The 20,407-nt window shown below is 49.7% G+C and overlaps 2 long non-coding RNA genes across 2 annotated transcripts; both read left to right on the top strand.

Moving 5' to 3' along the window:
• Window positions 1–8,835: 8,835 nt before the first annotated feature.
• LOC134739670 (uncharacterized) lies at window positions 8,836–10,743 on the top strand. The gene is made up of 3 exons (XR_010126539.1): window positions 8,836–9,027; window positions 9,348–9,443; window positions 10,604–10,743. It is a non-coding gene; the product is annotated as an uncharacterized LOC134739670 (long non-coding RNA).
• A 3,511-nt stretch (window positions 10,744–14,254) lies between these two features.
• On the top strand, window positions 14,255–17,755 carry LOC129039265 (uncharacterized). Its single transcript, XR_008503300.2, has 4 exons — window positions 14,255–15,554; window positions 15,764–15,924; window positions 16,591–16,664; window positions 17,110–17,755. It is a non-coding gene; the product is annotated as an uncharacterized LOC129039265 (long non-coding RNA).
• The last annotated feature ends 2,652 nt before the right edge of the window (window positions 17,756–20,407 follow it).

The raw sequence follows: 20,407 nt of genomic DNA, 5'->3' as shown, positions 1-20,407 counted from the left end.
AGCAATGTGTTTAGTCTGAACCTATTGAAAACACATAGCACCGAGCCGCAGCACGGTGCTGTTTATTGTCTGATCCTGTTGGTTTCTGTGTGTGAGCGTGGAGACGGGTAGCGAAGACACAGCGAACCAGACCAGCCACCGCGCTGGTGGAGCTGTGGAGGTGGGGTGGGGGCGAACCAACGTTGTCAAGGAAATGACTCCAAGTATAACTTGCACAATAAAAACTTTCTTGCGGGTGCCCAGGAACAGATGTCCCTCGATATCTGCCCTGGTCTGCTTGGGTAGTGGCCATCCTTTATCCAGGCCCCACCTCCACCTCCTGTCCTCCAAGACCAGGGACTTTCTTCCCCAGAGGAAGCTTCCTCAAGCAGCTAGGGTGGGGCTTCCTCCTACCAGCACTTTCTGAGAGCCAGGCCGACCCAGGTCCTGGTGGGTCACTCCTGCCACCTCCTCTGGGTCCCAGAGCCGGCCGCAGCTGAGCGTGTGATCCAGGAGGAGCAATTGGAGCCCTCCCCTGGGTCAGCCCTCTGGGAGGTTCAGGGAAAGGCGGCCCTTCTGCCCTGGGGAGACAGAGTCTGGGGAGCCCGTGCCTGTGCTTGCAGATGCCTGTCTCGAGAACCGAACCCAGGGAGGTGCACAGAGCAGAGGGAGGCACAGAGGCGGGACGCTGGCAGCTTCTGTGGAGCCGCGTGTTCCAGGTGACCTGAAGCCTGTGGCCCTAGTTGGTTCCCAGGGTGTGTGGGGCGACACGTTCCCCTCTGAACTTAGGCAGTGGAAAGCTGAGTTTTTATCTCAAATGCCTGAATGAGAATGTGGAAGAGCTGGGATCCCGCCCTATTTATACTCCAAGAAGTGGTTTGTCTGTGCACTAGACACTCACTCACTCTTTGTCTCCATTCTCTGTGAAATGGGTGGGTCAATGCTTTGGTTTTTAAATAATATACTGATAAAAAATATAAAAGAATGACAATGTTTGAAATGTCCAACTAATAGAAATTGTGCCACAAACAAAATCAAATTTGCAGATAACGCAGACGTCCTGCGCTGCTGTGAGGCTGAGCGAGGGGCAGCTTGTGGGCTGTTGTGCTCTGTCAGCAGAGGCGTCAGCAACTCAGAAAGCAACTGGGCCCAGTTCTCTCCCAGCCGCCCAACTCCACCCCAGTCTTCAGGTCATATGGAGCATGACAAGAACTTCCCAAGTGGTGGCAGGTGTGCGCAGCTGCCATTTAACAATAAATACTATGTACTGACTTGTCACAGGCCAGGCACAAAATCCCAGAGCTACACAAAATGACAATGATAATGTTATTGTCTCTATCATACAGATGAGGAAACCGAGGCTGGCAGAGGGCAATGAGGTACTCAAAGTGGCATTCATGTTAATACATGGCAGAATCAATATTTGACTTAAATGCCCTGTGCTCAAAGTACACACTTGCGATCACCATGTGGGCTGTCTGTGTGTTTGCTCAGGGACTACAGAGGTGACAAAACACTTGAGAGAAGAAAGTGATTTGCTAATACAATTTTAAAAAATTGATTTTAACATCCTTTGCCTTCTGGGGATTACAAGGAGTTAAAATGCAGCACGTAACCTAGCAGGTAGCAGTGGACAGGAAAATTAGGTTTCATTCTTATCATAGGATGATTAGGAGTTTCACTTTAAAGACCGTCTTCCTGTCTCCTCTTCTTTTTAAAAAAGTACTTTGACTTCTCTGCAAAAGGCTTCCCGGAGGAGTTAATGCTTCTTCAGGTATGAGAAAACCAACGCAGCAATGCCCTGCCATCACTACTGCTTCGGGCTGGCGCTCATGGAGCCCTGGGGCCATTTTCTCTTCCCTTGTTTGTGTGTGGAGAGAAGACCCAGGAGCGACGGTCCTTCAGCTGGGAGTGCAGGAAACCCTGCTCCTTCCTGGGACGCCCAGGGTGTGTTTGGCTTCAGGCGCGGATGAATCCAGGTTAGGATGGCCAGACTTAACAAAAAGAAACAGGGCACCCAATTAAATTTGAATTTCACATAAAGAATGATTTTTTTTCTAGTTCAAATATGCCCCCTCTCCATTCTCTAACTAAAATTCCACTTTAAGTGGGCACCCAGTATCTCATCTGGCAACCTGAATCCGAGGGCTCAGATAATCTTTACTCTGCCTCACTCCTCTCTCGGAGGCTTCTGCCGGCCGGATGGCTTTTGTTCTGTTCGCGTCTGCAGTTGTGGTCGTGCCACGTACCTTTCTAGAGAAAGAGAGGTCTCTTCTGTTCTAGGGGTTGTGTGCTGAATTTCAGGGGGCAAGGCCTGTGCCCACCCCTGAACTCACAACGGGGGCTGGGAAATGGAGCGTGTGGTTCTCCGGTAGAAGGCTGTGATGGGGGAGTGAGGTGGCCCCACTCAAATGACTCGCAATCTGCTCCTTGCAGGAAGAGGGTTCTCCTGCCAGGACACAGTGCAAGGGATACCTCGCTGGCTGGACAAAACCGCGCGGACTCCTGGGCCACGGTGCGCCATCCTTGCCTGACAACTGGGGGACAAAATCCCATCCATGTAAAACCCACAAGGCAGCTCCGTGCTGGAGGCCAGGGTCCCCGGGCCGGGTCTCTTACTGTCGAAAGCTTTTCTGCCATTTCAGTTATTTTCGTTTGTGTTAGACCAGAATTCTTCTGGGTCAGCAGTAACATTCTTTTCCCTCATTTTGTAAATCTGCCCACAGGCCCCGGGTGCGGTCCCAGGAGGAAAGAGAGTGGGAGAGGGAACTCCACGGGCATGGGGCGTCCGTGTCAGCGGTCCCAGAGGACGCGGAGAAAGAATTCGAACCTCTGCTCCAAAGGCTATTAGTAAATTTTAAGCTTGGCAGAAAATTGACCATTCTGGAAATGAATATGACCATTAATAATGATAAAAAACATGTTCTAGGGTCAGAACCAAACCATGCAAGGAACTGCAGAGCCCAGAACTGTAGGCAACTGGGTCTTGGTGCATTCTTTAGGGTGTGTCAAAGTTTAATTAAAAAGAACAGATATTTTGTTAAGCCATTGCTACGGGTGAACAGTGGAGACCTGCAGAGACAGCAGATAGAGTCTCGCCCTCCAGCACTGGCAGCACTGTGTGGGGGGCAGGCGCGGCCCCAGGAGGCGGACCAGGACAGGTGCCACAGGTGGGGACAGGGGGCCCGGGGCAGCTCCCGCGGGCTCCTGCAGAGGCAGAGGCTGGAGAGCAGGGACAGCGTGAGGAGTGGTCGCGGAACCGCTGACCCCTCCTCTCCCTGCGCCTCTGGTCTGGGCAGTGCTGGAGAACAGTGAGAGAAACCCAGCTGGTTCCACGCGGCGTGTGTTCCCAGGAAGGCGGCCAGACAGCAGTCAGGCCTCAGTGGAACTCGAAACTCTCAGCTCATCCTTCAGAAAGAGGAGAAAGGCACCGACTAAACAAGACAAATCCAGCTGCTGCCTTCAGCGATGGCGTCTGCCAGGCGACGGGCAGGAGGGACGGAGGTGCAAGTCCCCGGTTCTTTTTTTTTAATTTAATTTAAGTTCTGGGATACATGTGCAGAATGTGAAGGTTTGTTACCTAGGTATACGTGTGCCATGGTGGTTTGCTGCACTGATCAACTTATCTAGGTTTTAAGCCCCGTATGCATTAGGTATTTGTCCTAATGCTCTCCCTCTCCTAGCCCACCACCCCGACAGGCCCCGGTGTGTGATGTTCCCCTCCCTGTATCCATGTGTTCTCATTGTTCAGCTCCCGCTTATGCGTGAGAACATGTGGTGTTTGGTTTTCTGATCCTGTGTTAGTTTGCTGAGAGTGATGGCTTCCAGCTTCATTCATGTCCCTGCAAAGGACATGAACTCATTCTTTTTATGACTGCATAGTATTCCATGTGGTCTTAGGTTCTTGTTCCTCCCTGAGGTGACCACTGCCTGGGGCTGGCAAGGGAAGGCGTGGGAATTAATTAGACTTTCCATCTGTTTTAGATTGAACATAAAATAGCAAAATAAAAATAATCTTCATGTTCCCACCCTCTAATGAAATGTGCACCCATCAAACCTCTTCCTCAGAGTAAAACTAGTTCCTTAGGGACATGGACACCACGAATTCCATGAGGCCCCTGTGGTGGCGTGGACAGGCCAGCATGCTCAGGGCTGTGAAACTCAGCTCTGCTGTTTTCTTGCTGAGTGACCCTGGGTCTGTGACTTGACATCTCTGAGCCTCAGCTTCCTCATCTCTAACACGTGGATATAAGACCCTCATCACAGGGCTGGTGAGCGGATCACAAGACATGCTTTCCCCTCCTCTTAGCACAACAGCTGTAACCAAGAGGACAGATAAAGGAAGGGGAATCATGGTGTCAGTCCTGCCAGCACTTAGGAAGTAGCTCGTTGTATTAGTCTGTTTTTACTCTGCTGATAAAGACATACCCGACACTGGGCAATTTACAAAAGAAAGAGGTTTAATGGACTTACAGTTCCACGTGGCTGGGGAAGCCTCACAATCATGGTGGGCAAGGAGGAGCAAGTCCCGTCTTACATGGATGGCAGCAGGCAAAGAGAGAATGAGGAAGACACAAAAACAGAAACTCCTGATAAAACCGTCAGATCTTGAGAGACTTATTCACTACCACAAGAACAGTATGGGGGAAACTGTCCCCATGATTCGACTGTCTCCCACTGGGTCCCTCCCACAACATGAGGGAATCATGGGGGTACAATTCAAGAGGAGATTTGGGTGGGGACACAGCCAAACCATGTCACCTATCATGTGCTCGGCCCTGAGGTAGGCTTGGATAAATTATGTTTATTTCCATGCATGGAGTTTATGAGCCTATTATAGGGTGGGAATACTCCGTCATGCAGTTAGTTAATAAATAATACATACACCAATAATTCCAGAGTAAATTATTTAGTGCAAAGTATAAATTCTGTAGGAGCCTAGGGCAAGGGAAATAGATGAGGAGTTAGGGTAACGGTGATCATGCTAAAAATAGCTAACTTTTTATAGGTCTTTTAAGCTAGATCACTCAGGATTAGGTTCAGCTGCAGGTAGCAGAAATCCCACCTAAGAGAGTCTTCAGCTGGATAAATGTTGATATTTCTTTCACATAGAATAAACCCGGAGGTAGGCAGTCTGGGGTTGGCTTGTTGCTTTTCATCTCACTCCCATTGCCTATTATCAGGGATCCAGAGTTTTTCTGTCTTTCTGCTCCATAGTCCTTAATGTGTAGCTTCTAGCCTCCAAATTTCCTCACGGTTGCAAAATGGCACTGCAGCTGTAGCCATCATGTCTGCATTCCATCTAGCTGAATCTGTCCCCTTCAAGTGGCTTTCCTGGGAGCCCCACCCAACAACTGTCTATTGCTAGGGAGCCAGGAAATTTAGTTTCTTAAGAAGGGCACTTTACTGTTTCTAACATGTAGGAGTTTTGTGATTAAAAGAGAAGAATAGCTATTGGATACACAGTAGAGAGCACCTGACTGTGAGGTACAGAGCTTCTCCCCTTGTTCCATCTGCCTTGTCTCCTCTTTCTCTCCACTCCACCCTCTTTCCACAACCCTGGACTCATCTTAGACTGGCCCAGTGCGAGACGCCTTGGCTCCATGTGTGTTATATGCTTCCACACAGCAGCCCGTTTACCTGGACAGTCTGGTTGTCTGCCTAGCTAGACTGCTTCATTTGCCCTGGTGTATCCAGAGCTAAGTGTAGGGCCTGGCACATAGCAGGGTTTCCACAGGACCCTGGGGGATGAAGGTTCAGTGCCGCGTGCATTGCCTGTTCCATGCAGGTGCCCTCGGGCGCAAGCACCCGGGTGAGGTGGAGGCAGAAGGAAGAGTTGACCAGTGTCCAGGTCAGACCTCTGTGGATGATCATAATTACTTTACCGAAGTCCTTTTGGTTGCTGTGTTTAGTTTTGTTCTAAACACTGTAATTTAGCCAGGCCACCTCTTCACTGATCAGTATTCCATAGGTGCAATTATTGTCTTTTGCTTAACAAAAGGACATTTTTGACTAAGAGGTGTCTTCTCAGACTATGTCAATTGGCTGGAGAGGACAAGGTCTGTGTTAAAAAAAGAAGGTGGAGAGGGAGGAGCAGCCCAGCCGTGAACCACAGTGATGAGTGAATTGATCCTGGAGGAGATGAGCCCAGGTGAGCTCGAGGAGCAGCGGAGCGGGGCTGCTGGAGGACTTCCTTCTCTTCTCATTAGGAAGTAACTATTGCTTAGGAGAATGTTATCTGTTTGTTGGCAGGGGACAGGGGTGGATCAAGAAAACAGAAAGTACAAAAAGTCAAAAATTTATTCCCAGTCTCATCATCTGGAAATCACTACTTTTTTTTTTTAACTCTTATTTTAGGTTCAGGGGTACATGTGCTGGTCTGTTATGTAGGTGAACTCGTCATGGGGGTTTGTGGTATAGATTATTTCATCACCCAGGTACTAAGCCTAGTACCCAATAGTTATTTTCTCTGCTCCTCTCCCTCCTCCCACCCTCCACTCTCTGATGGGCCCCAGTGCCTGTTGTTCCCTTTTTGTGTCCATGAGTTCTCATCCTTTAGCTCCCACTTATAAGTGAGAACATGTGGCTTTTGGTTTTCTGTTCCTGCATTAATTTGCCAAGGATAATGGCCTCTGGCTCCATCCATGTTCCTACAAAAGACATGATCTTGTTCTTTACTCTGGCTGTGTAGTATTCCATGGTGTATACATACCACATCTTTAGAGTCCAATCTGTCATTGATGGACATTTAGGTTGACTCCACATCTTTGCTATTGTGAATGGTGCTGGTATGAACATAGGTGCACATGTGTCTTTATGGCAGAATTATTTATATTCCTTTGGGTATATATCCAGTAATGGTATTGCTGGGTTGAATGGTAGTTCTGTTTTTAGCTCTTGAGGAATCACCACACTTCTTGCAAATCACTGTGGTTAATGTTTCATAAACATCATTTTAGAGCTTTTGCAATGCGTATATTCTCCCAGAAGAGTAGATAGAAATAATTTTACACAAATGAAATACATCATGTATTCGATTTTACATTACTTGTATTTAACTAAAGAAAATGAATCTAAAACTGAACATGAAGGAAATGGATAAGTGAAGATGTGTGTTTTCCTTATAAGTGATATTAGTGATTTTTCCTAAAAATCTAAAATTCAAAAAGTTAAGCTACAAAGTTGGGGTTAGGGTCAGCCTTTTTTTTTTTTTAAATCTAATGTTATAACTTTAAAAAGATCTGTTGATTTCTTCCCCTTGAATTTGCACAATTCATATCTCCTACCCACTTTTCTTCCTCCCCCACGACTTTTGTTCGCTAGACTATTTTTACAGACTTGCATTTTATATCATCTACATTTTGTTCTGTGCCACAATTACCATGTATTTCATTTGAGACCCTTCCATATTCAAATACATTCAGCATTCTTTCATTCCAGCTTCTTCATGCCTGAATTTTAACATTTTTATGATTCAACTGCTGTATGGCTAAATTTTTGTCATCAAGTATTTTTTTTTTCGAGAAGGGCTCCTGGGTGCTGTAGTGATGGAATTCTTCTGTGGTTGAGAATACACTTTAGCAGGTTCTATGTACGGTTGAGCTTTGAACAACAGGGGTTTGAACTGCGCTGATCCACTTATATGTGGATTTTCTTCGCCCTCTGCCACCCTCCTCTTCCTCCTCCTCCACAGCTTCCCCAGCATGAAGACGATGCGGATGAAGAGCTTATGACGATCCATCCCCAATTCATGAATAGTAAATGTCTTTTCCCTTTCTCACTATTTTCTTAATAACGTTTTCTTTCCTCTAGCTCACTTTATTATAAGAACACAGTATATGATATAAATCACATATAAAATAGGTGTTAATCAACTGTGTATGTTATCAACAAGGCTTTTGGTCAACAGTAGGCTATGAGGAGTTACATTTTTGAGGAGTCAAAGTTAAGCAGATTTTTTTTTACTGCATGGGGGGTCGACACTGCTAGCCTACGAGCTGTTCAAGGGTCCGCCATCACTCTTGGGTGTCTTTTCCCTCAGGAGAAGCTGGTACCTGACCTGGAATGCCTGATGTGATCGTAGCTGGGCAGGGGACACCTCTGCCTCGTAGGTGGCTTTTCCCCGGCCTGGGCACTCCATGACATTTTCTCACCCTGGAGACTCAGTGACCCCACTCGGGTGTGTCTCGATGAGGAATGGTTGTGAGCCAGTTGTTCCTGGAACAGGAAAAAAATGTCCCTTTAATCTGCAGATGCAGACTTGGTTTGTTCAGGAACATCTTTCCAATTTTATCTATATATTCTTTTCTGTTCTATTTATTTCTGTTTCAGATATACCAGTAGTCCCTGTATGTTCATCTTTGTATTTAATTAGGTTGAATCATATGAAATTGTTATTTTTGACCACTTTTTAAAACCTATAAAAATTCAGAGAGAGCCGCTCAAATATTCTTGTGGTTCCAATTAAAATTCCTTTCTTTTCCCTTGTCCTTTCTTTCATTGCATTATCTGTGAATATCAATAAGCCCTTTCTGCATGTACCCAGTCAGGATTTAGTTGTGTTTATCTGGCTCCTTGTGGTTTCTGATATAGGTATTATTTATCTAACGAAGAATTAGTAGCCTCAATTTGTTTCTGTATCTCTTCAATTTTTGTTTGCATTTTATTCCAGTTGTCTCATTTTATTTTTGAATTCTTTTCTCAGTGACTTCTTACTCTCTTTATTTTTAGCTAACTTTCACATTATTTATTATTGGAAGCTTTTTAAAATTTCTTGCAATATGCTGCAACAGTAGGTTTAATCTTTGTATTTTGCATGCAATTTCCCTCTCTTTTTTTTTCTTCTCAGCTGTACTATGTCTAGATACTCCTGTGCCTGTCTGCCTGCCTTTCTCTCTTCTAGCCGCCCTCCCTCCCTTCCTGCCTTCCTTCTTTTACAGCTCACTCCACGTGGGAAGCCCTGTGAGTCTTCTCTTTGCCTAAACAGAATGTGAAACTTCCCTGGGACTGATGGGTTCTACGTCCTCCCTGCTCTGGTGGGGCTTGAAGGTACAGCGGGAAGCTCTCGTCTTTGTGCAATTTTGTTAGTAGTCTGGGACGGTGGAGGAACTCTTGCAAGCTCAGGGCACAGCCTGTTCTGCAGGCGATGCCCTTGGGTTTCCACTTCTTGCCCCGATTTAGGAAGGAGTTTGTTCTCTGCCAGAGACAAGGACCCCTGTGTGGGCTCCTCCCATCCCCGTGGAAGCAGAGAAAGAGGGGGATGGGGTTGGGGGGAGTTGCCCCTGGATGTCCTGAGGATCCCTGAGCCTGCAGGGGTCTTGTTCTCTTTCCAATTCCTTCCCTCCATCCTAATGTGTTTGCTGCTATAGAATATTCCGCCCTGGACAACTGCAGTCAGTCGGTCGTCTCGTTTTCCTCTCCAGCTCCCCCTCCTGCTCGTCTCTGGGGCTCCTTGGAGGTAAGAGGTAGGTGAGGGCTTTAACCCCAGAGACTCTCCTTCAACTGCTGACCGGTTGTTTCTTTTCGAATTTAGGTTTATTCATGAAAAAGCTCAGAATGCTGTCTGCTTACCCTCTTCCCCAAGGTTCTGTTTCTCAGGGACAGGAGGCTGTTGTTGATTTCCATACTTTTTCTTCCTGGACTTCACTTTTAAAAGATGATGACATGAAGCTAGTCTTTCTTTTTTGGATGTTACTATAGTGTTTTAAAACTGGTTTTCACTGATTGCTTATTGTTGAGTTTTATTAGGTTTTACAGGATGTTTCTGTGGTCTGGCTTTATTTGGAGAAGGACCCTTAGTGTGTTTTAAATATAATGTAAAATGTAAATGTCATTTCCACAATGCTCAATTCCTAGGCTTCCTCCCAGGTGACTTCCACCAGCCTCTGACACACAGGTCTCTGCCCCTGGAGACTCCTGCATGGCCTCAGACAGACCCAGCCCTCTCTACCTCTCATTGTGCTCCCCCGAGTCACTGCAGAATATGCTGGGAATTCATGGTCCTGAGATGGGAGGGGCTGGCTGCAATAGCCTTGCTCTGTTCCAGCCCTTCCAAAACCAGGATGGCCTTGCCCGCTTTACCCCAGTGAGTCCTGGAATGCCCAGGTATAAAACCCGGGGCGGGATGCTTTCTGGGGTCCTCAGCCACAGTGCAAATAGAGCACATTCAGGTGAGACCTCTCTGCCCTGGCCACTTCCCTGAGCCTGGGGGACTGCCTGGCTATGAGCCCTGGGCTCCTGCGGTTCCTCAATGCCTATCTGTAAGTAGTCACCTGCTTCACGTAGCTCGTATGGGAGGGGTCCTGCTGCCTGGACTTGGGTAAGTAGTAAGAGTATAGCCCAGGACGCCGTGGGCTGAAGTGGAAGCCAGTGCCTGGCGAGCCTGCTTCCAACCCCCGCCTGTGTGGCTTCCTGTGCCCCACCCTCCAGGGCTCTTGCTGCCTCCCAACGTGCGCGCCCACCTCTGCCTCCTCTGCTGCCCCTTTGGGTCCTTCGACCTCTCGCAGTGGCCGTGGTCCAGGCGTCAGTCCTCGGGGCCTTGCTTTTCCCTTCCTGGTGGTCATGTCCAGGCTTGTGGGTTTAAACCCCTTTATGCATTGATGAGCTTGATGCCTCTCTTTTCCAGACCTGTCTTCCGAACCCCATCTCAGCCTCCATGATGGGAGGGCTCACAGGTGTTCCCTGTCCACCCAGCCCGTGCCACGTGCCATCCACATCCGAGCCCTGGCAGTGCACCGGGCCTGGCAGAATCAGGCCGGCTCTGAGGCAAGGAGAGCACTGAGTGCTGGGGGTGGATGAGGCGGGGCGGGCAGAAGCCAGCAGGCAGCGGGTCCATGGGAGAGGGACGGCTCTGCTGGCACCCACCGAGGACCCTCACCCAGCCCGCGCCACCTGCAGCCTCCCTATCCCAGCCTGTCCAGGGGAGGAACTTCCAACCTGGGAGCCACCCTGGCCCCTTTCCTTCTCCATGCTCACATCCAGCCTGTCAGAAAGTTCTGTCTCCACTTTCAGAGTTCAGACCCAGAGCCCGCTGCTGCTCCAACTTCCCCGCCAGTCCCAGCCACCCTCATTCCCCCTCCATTACGCAACGGGCTTCTGTTTCTCAGTCTCCTTGCTTAACCTCTGCTTATTCTCAGGAAGGGGATACCCACAATGGCTTACTCTCTCTTTCAGAATAACAGGCAGTTCCCCAGGCCCCATCTCTCCATTCTCACCTCCCCCTGCCTAGAAGGGTCCTCCTGGAAGTACATGTCTGCTCAGCGCCCCTGCTCAGCTGCGGCTTCTGGTGAGGCCCACTCTGGCCACTTCATTTCAAATTGCAGCTCTCCCTGGTGCCTCCGCCGGCTTTATTGTCACTGTTCACACACTACACTGTGTTCCTATTTCCTGCTCCTTATCTGTTTCTCTTGGAGTGCAAATTCCACGAAGGAAGGGTTTTGATTCTCTTCAGTTCACAACTGTGCCCAGCACCTAGTAGACTACACATATGCAGTGAACAAACACATCAGTGCAAGTTCAGTAAGTGAATTCTCATGGAAACAAGCTGTGGATTTAGAAGCAAAAGGCTTGGGGTCCCATCCTGAGTCCACCACTCGTGCAAACGCTCCATGACTCGGTCTCTTACCCCTCTGGTGGGGATGCTACCAGCCTGAATGATGGTGGCAATGTGCCTGCCAGGGTTACCTGAAATGAAAATCCAGTTCCAGATTATGTCTGGTGCATAAATTAAGTAGCTACCTGGGCTCGGAAAATAGCCAGAAGTGGAAAGCTTTATAAATAGTGGGTTACAAGAAAAATAAAGAACTTTGTTCAGTCACCTCAGCTGCAGTCAACCCCCAAGGAGGGAAAGAGGAGCCCCACCACCCCCCACATGTCATTCAGCTCCTCTCCCGGCCAGCTTCGTCTCCACATGCACAGGAGCACACAGGCTTAGGGTAATTACACGGCTTGTTTGAGAAGCCAGTCTGGAGCCAAATTCTTCTTTTCCCCTTAAATGCCCGGCCTGTTCTCCTATGCCACAGCAACCCTCAACTGCAAAACATACAAATGAAATATTCAGATCATTACTTCTGATATCATTACTCTTCACTTCCTCACTTTTTTGTGAACTTCTATTAATAGACCATACTTCGGTGACCCAGAGGGACAGGCCATCACTTACTAGAATTTGAAATAATTATTAAAAAACATTCATTGGACTTAGCTTTCTACTCTTTATTGAGAAATTCTAATGACATGACTTGTTTGTGCACATTATCCAATTTGCACATCAACATGTGACATTTCTGTTTAATTCTGGTTTTGTCACATTGATTTTTTCCCCAGTATATAATAATGCCATCATATTGAGAATTATAAAAGTTCAGAACGATCCCTAACTCCCCTGAAACCTGTCATTATACTTACATTTCCAACCAACTTTCTAGAATTCTATGTTTCTTCCTTCGTTTTATGCAAATTCCAGGTAGTGAGGCTTCATTTCCTTGGCAAGATCTCTTTGGGAACTTTTCCTTGAAACACGGAGAAGGAGCTGGCTCTCAGCATCATTAAGACAGCTCTGCTAGGCTCTCTCCGGGGGGTGCGGGGTCTGTGGGCACACATGCTATGGCACAGGCTGCGTGACTGCAAAACCCACCAGGAAAGACCCGGCAAAGGAACTGGGGTTGCCATCCGTGTGTGAAAGGGAGAAGGGATGGAAACTTGTTTGCATCTGTCCCCTGGCGAGCACTTGCTTCCCGATGACTCTGATTATTCATAAAAAGCGTGCATCACAGAGATAACTCCAGCTGCATGGAAGGTGCCAAGATGTGATGGAAATTAGGAGGAGGTAATGGCTCGCCCGCGCTCTCTCTGTGATAAGCTTCCATGAGAGAAGGCAGAATATTTAAGAGCCTGAAGTCACCATGTGACACCTGTACAACGAGGCCAGCGTGGCTCGCTGGAGCCCCAGAGAACGTCTTTGATGATGACATTGCCCTCAATGTTCCCGGTTCTCTTTTTCCTTTTCTTTTTAAAAATAACTCCTCCCGTCTCCCCAGGGCCTTCACAAGTGCGTCTGAGAGGTTATTTGGAGGTGGGAGAGCTTTGGATCAGGATGACGAATATCAAGGACTTAGCTCTGTGTCTAGCTCTGTGTTGGCACCCTGGACTCAAGAGCCGCCCCCCCCGATGGACATTTGTCAGGAGCCAGGGCTGCCCCCAGGGGCACCTGCCCACCCGTTCCTATTAGAGCCATCTCTCCACATAAATGGGGACCGGCCACCTTGGCATCTGAGTCGTGCTGTCCGGCAAATGCCAGGCTGGTTCACAGGCTGTGGGGTGTGATGGGTGATGTCAGGCTGTGGGGTGTGATGGGTGATGCCAGGCTGGTTCACAGGCTGTGGGGTGTGATGGGTGATGCCAGGCTGGTTCATAGGCTGTGGGGTGTGATGGGTGATGCCAGGCTGGTTCATAGGCTGTGGGGTGTGATGGGTGATGCCAGCTGGTTCATAGGCTGTGGGGTGTGATGGGTAATGCCAGGCTGGTTCATAGGCTGTGGGGTGTGATGGATGATGCCAGCTGGTTCATAGGCTGGGGGGTGTGATGGGTGATGAGGTTCACCCCCTGATATTTTCAGCTGAAGGAATTTGAGAAAAGTGCAGAAGCAGGAAGCCACACTCACCTTCCTTCCTCCTCTCCTGACTTAGGTCATAAAAGCAGGACTCTCTGGCCCTCCCGGGAAGCTGGTCTAGGAACCCTGCCTGTGAGAAGTGGCCACCCCGTCATGTGGAGTGGAGCGTCCTTCGCTCAGGAGCTGAAGGGCCACACAGGCCTGCCAGGTCCCCCCGCTTTGCTGCCAGTAGATCACACCGCTTCCTTCTGTTCTTTCCCTCCACTGTCCCATTCTCACCAAACCTCCCGTGAAACACACTCAGGCTCGCCTGTTTCTTTGGGTTGGCGTTTCCTTATGAAGGCTCCTGTGTCACATAAAACTTAGATTAAGTAAAATGTGCACTTTCCTCTTGTCCATCTGTCTTTTGTGATAGAAGCTTCAGCCGTGAACCTAGGATGGGTGAGGAAAGACGTCTTTCCCCTACTGAGCAACTCTGCTGGAAGCTTTGCATCCTTTCCTTCCTCCCCTGCAGCTGCTTGTCCCAGGACCCCTTCCTTGTCCACTGCCCTTCCCTTCCCAGCCTGAACGCGACAATGGAGACTGTCTCGGGACGGCTTGGAGGGCCTCCACTGGCCTTCTCTTCTGTGCCTCTCTTGCTCTTCCTGCTGTCCCCACCCCTGTGGGTCTGCATCCTGCAGAGGTGCACACGGTTCCTGTGGGACAGCAGAAAATGTATAAGCTATACACAGGCTGCTGAGCAGATGCCATACGCTCTCATGCTTAATCTATTCCTGGACCTGGGCTACAGAAATGTGCCAAGAAAAAGGTATACAAGTTATTACCCTGAAAGGAAAGAATCAAAACGAAATTCAACAGGTGTCACCCAAGGATGTTGGCCTAGGAAGGCACTCCCTGGATGCGGCGCCATGCTGTGGGGTGCCTGTGGCTGTGGGGTGTGCCTGGGCCCGCCATAGGTCCAGGGCAGCCTAGGGCGGGTGTGGATGGGAGCCTGCAGGGCTGGGGTCTCAGTGGAGCGGGAATCCTGTCTTGGCCCCAGGATCTTCCTGCAGTGCTTCAGATAACATTTTTCTAGGCTGCAGGAAGATTTCCAGGAGCTTCCTTGAGATGACTGCAGCCTTGTTTGCGTCCTTGGTGAATACGTAGATGTTTCACGATTCTTGGTCATTTCTGAATCCGGGAGATCGACGCTGAGTCCTACTGGCGCTCCTGCTGCCTCGCTGGGCTCACTGCCTGGGCCAGCCCAGATGCAGCCTCTCGCCTGGAGGGTATTCATGAAGGAGGCCAGTGTCAAGCAACTCCACCCTATGGATTCTGTTTCAGATAAAACATGCTCATTTGGCCAAGGCCAACACAGGCACCCTCCTCCTGCTTTGTCTGGACGTAAGCAGCTGAGGCTTGGCCCTGCCTCGTCAAGAGGTCTACCTGGCTGCAGAGGCTCAGCCTCCCCCCTGAGCATTGTGGGGTGTCTTCCACTCTCCCCATCACACGCTAAGCTCTTTCCTTCTTGCCATGGGGCATCATGACAACATATTTAGCAAAATGCCACAGCTGTCATACGTGTGTTTCTCTAGCTGCTGCTTCTGAGCCAGCTTCCCAGGCCTCGGATAGACCAGAGTTTGCTCATCATGCCATCTCTTCAGTGACTGATTACGTGGGAATTCGGGAAGTGCCGACTTTCCCTGGATGACTGGGTTTCTTGATGTGACACTCCTCTCAGCAAATCCTACCTTCCTTTCCCTTTGCAATTCTTGAGACCATTTTCTACTTGACAATAAAGTGACCTTAAGGCACCGTGTTCATTTCAGTTTCAGACAGTTGTTTTGCTCCTTTTTTCCAATGAGAGAAAGACACGAAGCCCCCTTCCCTGCTGCCGACTTTCTTGGTGTGCCCCTGATGCCAGGCCGCCTGTGTCTTCACGGGAAACTCCACGGACCAGGGAGTCCGTGTAAGATGTCTGGGTGAGGTACAGTCACTTTCTGCAAACTTAGAGCATGAAATAATCAGGACAACATGTCAGCCAGGTCATACCCTTCAGCTGACTATAGTTTTGTCTGGGAGTGAAATTCTAAACTGCCAAGCAGCTTCTGTGTTATGCTGTAATCATTTAGAGCCTTCTCATTTTTGTAAGACTTTTGACTTATCTGTTTCTCGCTTAAATGCTTTCTTCTTTAGTTGCGCCTTTCCTGGATAGACATGCAGGCTGTGCTATGTCTTGAGAGGCACAGGGAATCCAGTCACTGAGGCATGCTCACCGTGGCTTCAACTGTGGGCATTGATTTCTTCCCTAAAACCCTGGAGGAGACACTTCGGGGCTGTTCTCCTGGCTTCTTCAGGTGTGTGTTCACTGCATCTGGGCCTTATGGCCCCCCTCACGGGGTCACATGGGAAGGCCGGGCGCAGGGAGGCTTCTGTGGTGGGGGCTGGGGGTGTCTTGTGTGCTTCTTCCTCTCCCTCCTTTTTTTTTTCTTTTGTTGTTGTTTTTTTAAATCATGAAGGAAGAGTGATTCCCAGAATCTCACCCCTTTGGACTTACCCTTGGTCTCACTGGCCAGAGCTGGCCACGTGACTACCCCTACTGGCCATGGAAACCGAGGCAGCAAATATCTGGGTGTTCAGGCCATGGTGGGAACAGCTGTTGAGAACAGCAGCCGGGTCTCAATCGTGGACTGAAGTAAAGCTGGCTGCAGGTCCTCATCCTGCTGTCCCGTCGCTGCAACGAACCGCAGCTCCTCTCATCAACAGGGGCTCCTTCCCCACCCCTGGAGGCCGGGCGGCCTCTGACTTGCTTTGGCCAGTAGGAAGGGGGCCTTGCCCAGCCGAGGCCTAAGACGCCGTGAGCTCTTGCAGTTCCCACGAAGCCCTGTACTGTCACGAGCATCTGCCTGGGGCCCTGAGAGTCTCTGTGGTGCCCAGCTGGCGTGGGAGGGGGCTCGGCAAAGCTCAGTGAAGCCACCCAGCCGGGCCGGCTGAGCAGATATATTCATTCTCCTCCTCCCCAGCTCAGATCGCAGCCCTGCCCCAACACCACCTCGACGGTGAGCAGGCGCCAGTGGTGGTGGTTACATGCACAGAGGTTTGTGGTTGTTTCTTGTGGTTACCACTGAGGCAATAGATAACTGAAAATGGAAACAATAGCAACTACAGACGCTCTCACTATAGAGTATTTAGAAGGCTAAAAATGTGTAAATACAGAAAATCACCCTGAAGCCTACCCTGCAGAGAAAACTATTATTAACACTTGGCAGGGGTGCTTTTATTTTTCTATATACTCCTTTTTCAAGTGTAGACATTATACGGTATGTAATTTTTTTCATTTAATGGTAAAAGTTTGTTTTACATTTTAATGAACACTCTTCTTAAATATCAGTGTAATAGCATGTAAATATTGGGTTCTTTGTATAGGTCAAAATTTGTATAAGCTTTCCAATTTTGGATATTTGAATTTTTAAAATATTAATGCAATGAACATATCAGTACATAATATTTTTGCTCATATGCACTTTACTTCTTTCCTTAAGATGTATTCTTAGAGATGGAGGTCCTGGGCCGAAGGCAGGTAGCAGCGTCCCCGTCCTGTACCCATCCAGCTGCCTTCTAGGAAGCTGGGGCTGTGTCCTGTGCCCACATCCCATGGATGGAGAGTTCTGTTTCACTCACCATCAGCAGCACAAAGCTTCATCATTTGAAATGTTTCCTTCATGCTTCTAGAAGAAAGGTGTTTTCATTTTAACTCCAGTCTCATGGTGCTCACCTGCTGTGGTGCGTGTCTGTCTCCGCCAGCCGCAGGCACCAGCACAGGAGGCTTGTGTGGCCCAATTCTGGCATTGATATTTGGGGGGACGTGGGTAGAAAGGGCCCGAGCAATGTTTACTAGTCCCTAAGAAAAGAGCCCAAGAGGACACATCTCTTCCTCTTCCACTGGCCATAGTCAGATCTGAATGTGATGGTGGGACCGTTGCAGTGTCTCTCAACCCAGAGGCCTGGCTGCCTGAGATGCGCAGAGCTCCTGAACTAACCAACCCTGAGCTCGCCCTGCCAGGATCTGCACCTCCGTTCTTTAAGGACGTGCACTTGGTGCTGCTCGAGTCGTCAGACGTGTGTGTGTTCTCTGTGGCTGGCGCCTCCCACATGCTGTCCCGTGGCCTCGCCCTCCTCCTACTGCTGCTCGGCAGCTGGGGGCTTCTCTCCAGTGTCGTGTGATGGCCTTTTGAAAAATGGAACCAATAAACTCAGACACCTGGAAGCTGCAAAGTGTGTATGTGCCTCTTAATAAAATATTTTTTAGTATGCTTGTAATTACAAATTTGTTTGCAATTAATATTAAATAAAGAAACAACAAAGAAGAAAAAGTAGATTTCTGGTTTGGTCCTTCCTGGGCCAGCTCTAGTTCAGGGGCTCTGAGGATGCTGTGGTCAGAGAGGCCCTACCAAACACCCCTCTCAAGACCTTTCTTCTCTGTGTGGGTGGTGGAGACACAAAATAAACAGGGCTTTCCCTGTGAGGGACAGAAATAAAGAGGATTCAGAGAAGGCCACTCTGAGGAGGAGACATTGGACCTACCATGTGAAGAGAGAGAAGGAATTCACTCTTCAAGAAGGGTGAATTCTCATCAAGACTAGTGAAAGAGTATTTCAAGCTGTCTTGGTGCTGTGCATTTGGCAGTAAAACCAGGAGCTTGGAGTACAGTGGTCTGAAGCAACAGGTCCAGTGACAGCTGCCAGAGGAGGGTGGACCTCAGGCTGACCCTGGGCAGGAGCTCTGTGTTGACCGTGGGGTCTGCTGGGGTCACTGTGCTATGTCTTCCACTGCTGGACAAACCTTCGCCCAGGGTCCTGGCAGTGGCCAGAGGAAAACAAGCCAACCACGTTCAGACACGTTCCTGGAGCTGGGAGGAGTCTCTCTGGAATAAGGAGGAGTCTCTCCGGAGCTGGGAGGAGTCTCTCTGGAACTGGGAGGAGTCTCTCTGGAGCTGGGAGGAGTCTCTCTGGAACTAGGAGGAGTCTCTCTGGAATGAGGAGGAGTCTCTCTGGAGCTGGGAGGAGTCTCTCTGGAGCTGGGAGGATTCTCTCCGGAACTGGGAGGAGTCTCTCTGGAACTGGGAGGAGTCTCTCTGGAGCTGGGAGGAGTCTCTCTGGAATGAGGAGAAGTCTCTCTGGAGCTGGGAGGAATCTCTCCGGAGCTGAGAGGAGTCTCTCCGGAGCTGGGAGGAGTCTCTCTGGAGCTGGGAGGAGTCTCTCTGGAGCTGGGAGGAGTCTCTCCGGAGCTGGGAAGTGTCTCTCCAGAACTGGGAGGAGTTTCCCTGGAACCCCCTCCCCTCCCAGGGCTGAGTCAGTGTCCGAGCCGGGAGCTGGGGCTGCCTTCCAGAGGCTGGCTCCCTCCACTGAGAGAGGCTCAGCCTTCCCTGGGCATTTGGGCTGTGTGGGAGATGGAGACACCTGCCTGAGACAATCTTAGGAGGGAGGAATGGCATGGGTGGGGGCAGCTACCAACAGCGTGGAACACTCAGGGCCTGAGGCTGGAGGGACCTGGCTTGCTCAGAAACAGAGGAGGCTGGCATGGCTGGGACACGGGCCTGGGAGAGTGGCAGGCACGGGGCCTCCTGAAATGTCTTCAAAGAGTGCCAACAGTGGGACATGGGGGGCAGTGTGAGGCCAGGAGCTGAGGGTCAGCCCTCCACAGGCCAAGTGTGTCCAAGCCCAGTTCCTTGACAGCTAAGCCCAGGCCATCAGGAGCTGAGCTCCACCCTTAACCATGCCCACTTTCCCCATTGGCCATATATGCCCCGTGGAGCGACTCCATGACTACACACACACCGTGGAGCAGCTCCACGACCACACACACACCGTGGAGTGGCTCCACGGCCGCACACACACACACCGTGGAGCGGCTCCACGACCACACACACACACACACCGTGGAGCGGCTCCACGACCACACACACACACACACCGTGGAGTGGCTCCACGACCTCACACACACCGTGGAGTGGCTCCACGACCACACACACACACACACCGTGGAGCGGCTCCACGACCACACACACACACACACCGTGGAGCGGCTCCACGACCACACACACACACACCGTGGAGTGGGTCCACGGCCGCACACACACTGTGGAGTGATGACCCATACGCACCGTGGAGTGGGCCCTTGACCACACACTCATTGGGGGGTCCAGCAGGCAACAGAAGGAAGCAGTGAGGCTCTTATTCTTTCTGTAGTCATGAGTCGCTTAGCAACGTTTCAGTCCATGATGGATGGCACACACAACAGTGGGCCTCTGAGATGATCGCGGAGCTCAAAGACTTCTACTACCTCGTGGTGTCATCGCACGACACATTTCCCACGCGTCTGCAGTGATGCTGATATAAGCAAACCTACTGCTTACCAGTCGTATAAACGTATAGCTCGTACAGTTGTGTACAGCACATTGTATTTGATTACGATGATGCGTACTATACTATACATTTTATTGTTATTTTAGAGTGTACTCCTCCCACTAATTAGAAAAACAAGTGAATTGTAAAGCAGCTGCAGGCAGGTCCTGTGGGAGGTGTCCAGAAGAAGGCCTTGTCATCACAGGAGGTGATGGCTCCGTGTGTGTCATTGCCCCTGCAGACCTTCCAGTGGGACCAGATGTGGGGGTGGGGGAAGACAGTGACACTGAGGGCCCTGACCCTGTGTGGGCCTAGGCCACTGTGTGTTTGCGTCTTTGTTATTAACAAAAACATTTTAAAAGTTAAAAAAAAAATTTAAAAATAGAAAAAAAGTTAATAGAATGAGAATATAAAGAAAAAATAATTTTGTACAGCT

Source organism: Pongo pygmaeus, chromosome 5 (assembly GCF_028885625.2).
Source record: "Pongo pygmaeus isolate AG05252 chromosome 5, NHGRI_mPonPyg2-v2.0_pri, whole genome shotgun sequence".
NCBI classification, from domain to species: domain Eukaryota; kingdom Metazoa; phylum Chordata; class Mammalia; order Primates; family Hominidae; genus Pongo; species Pongo pygmaeus.
Note: the sequence above shows the minus strand (reverse complement) of the source record. Positions and strands in the feature narration are given on the sequence as shown.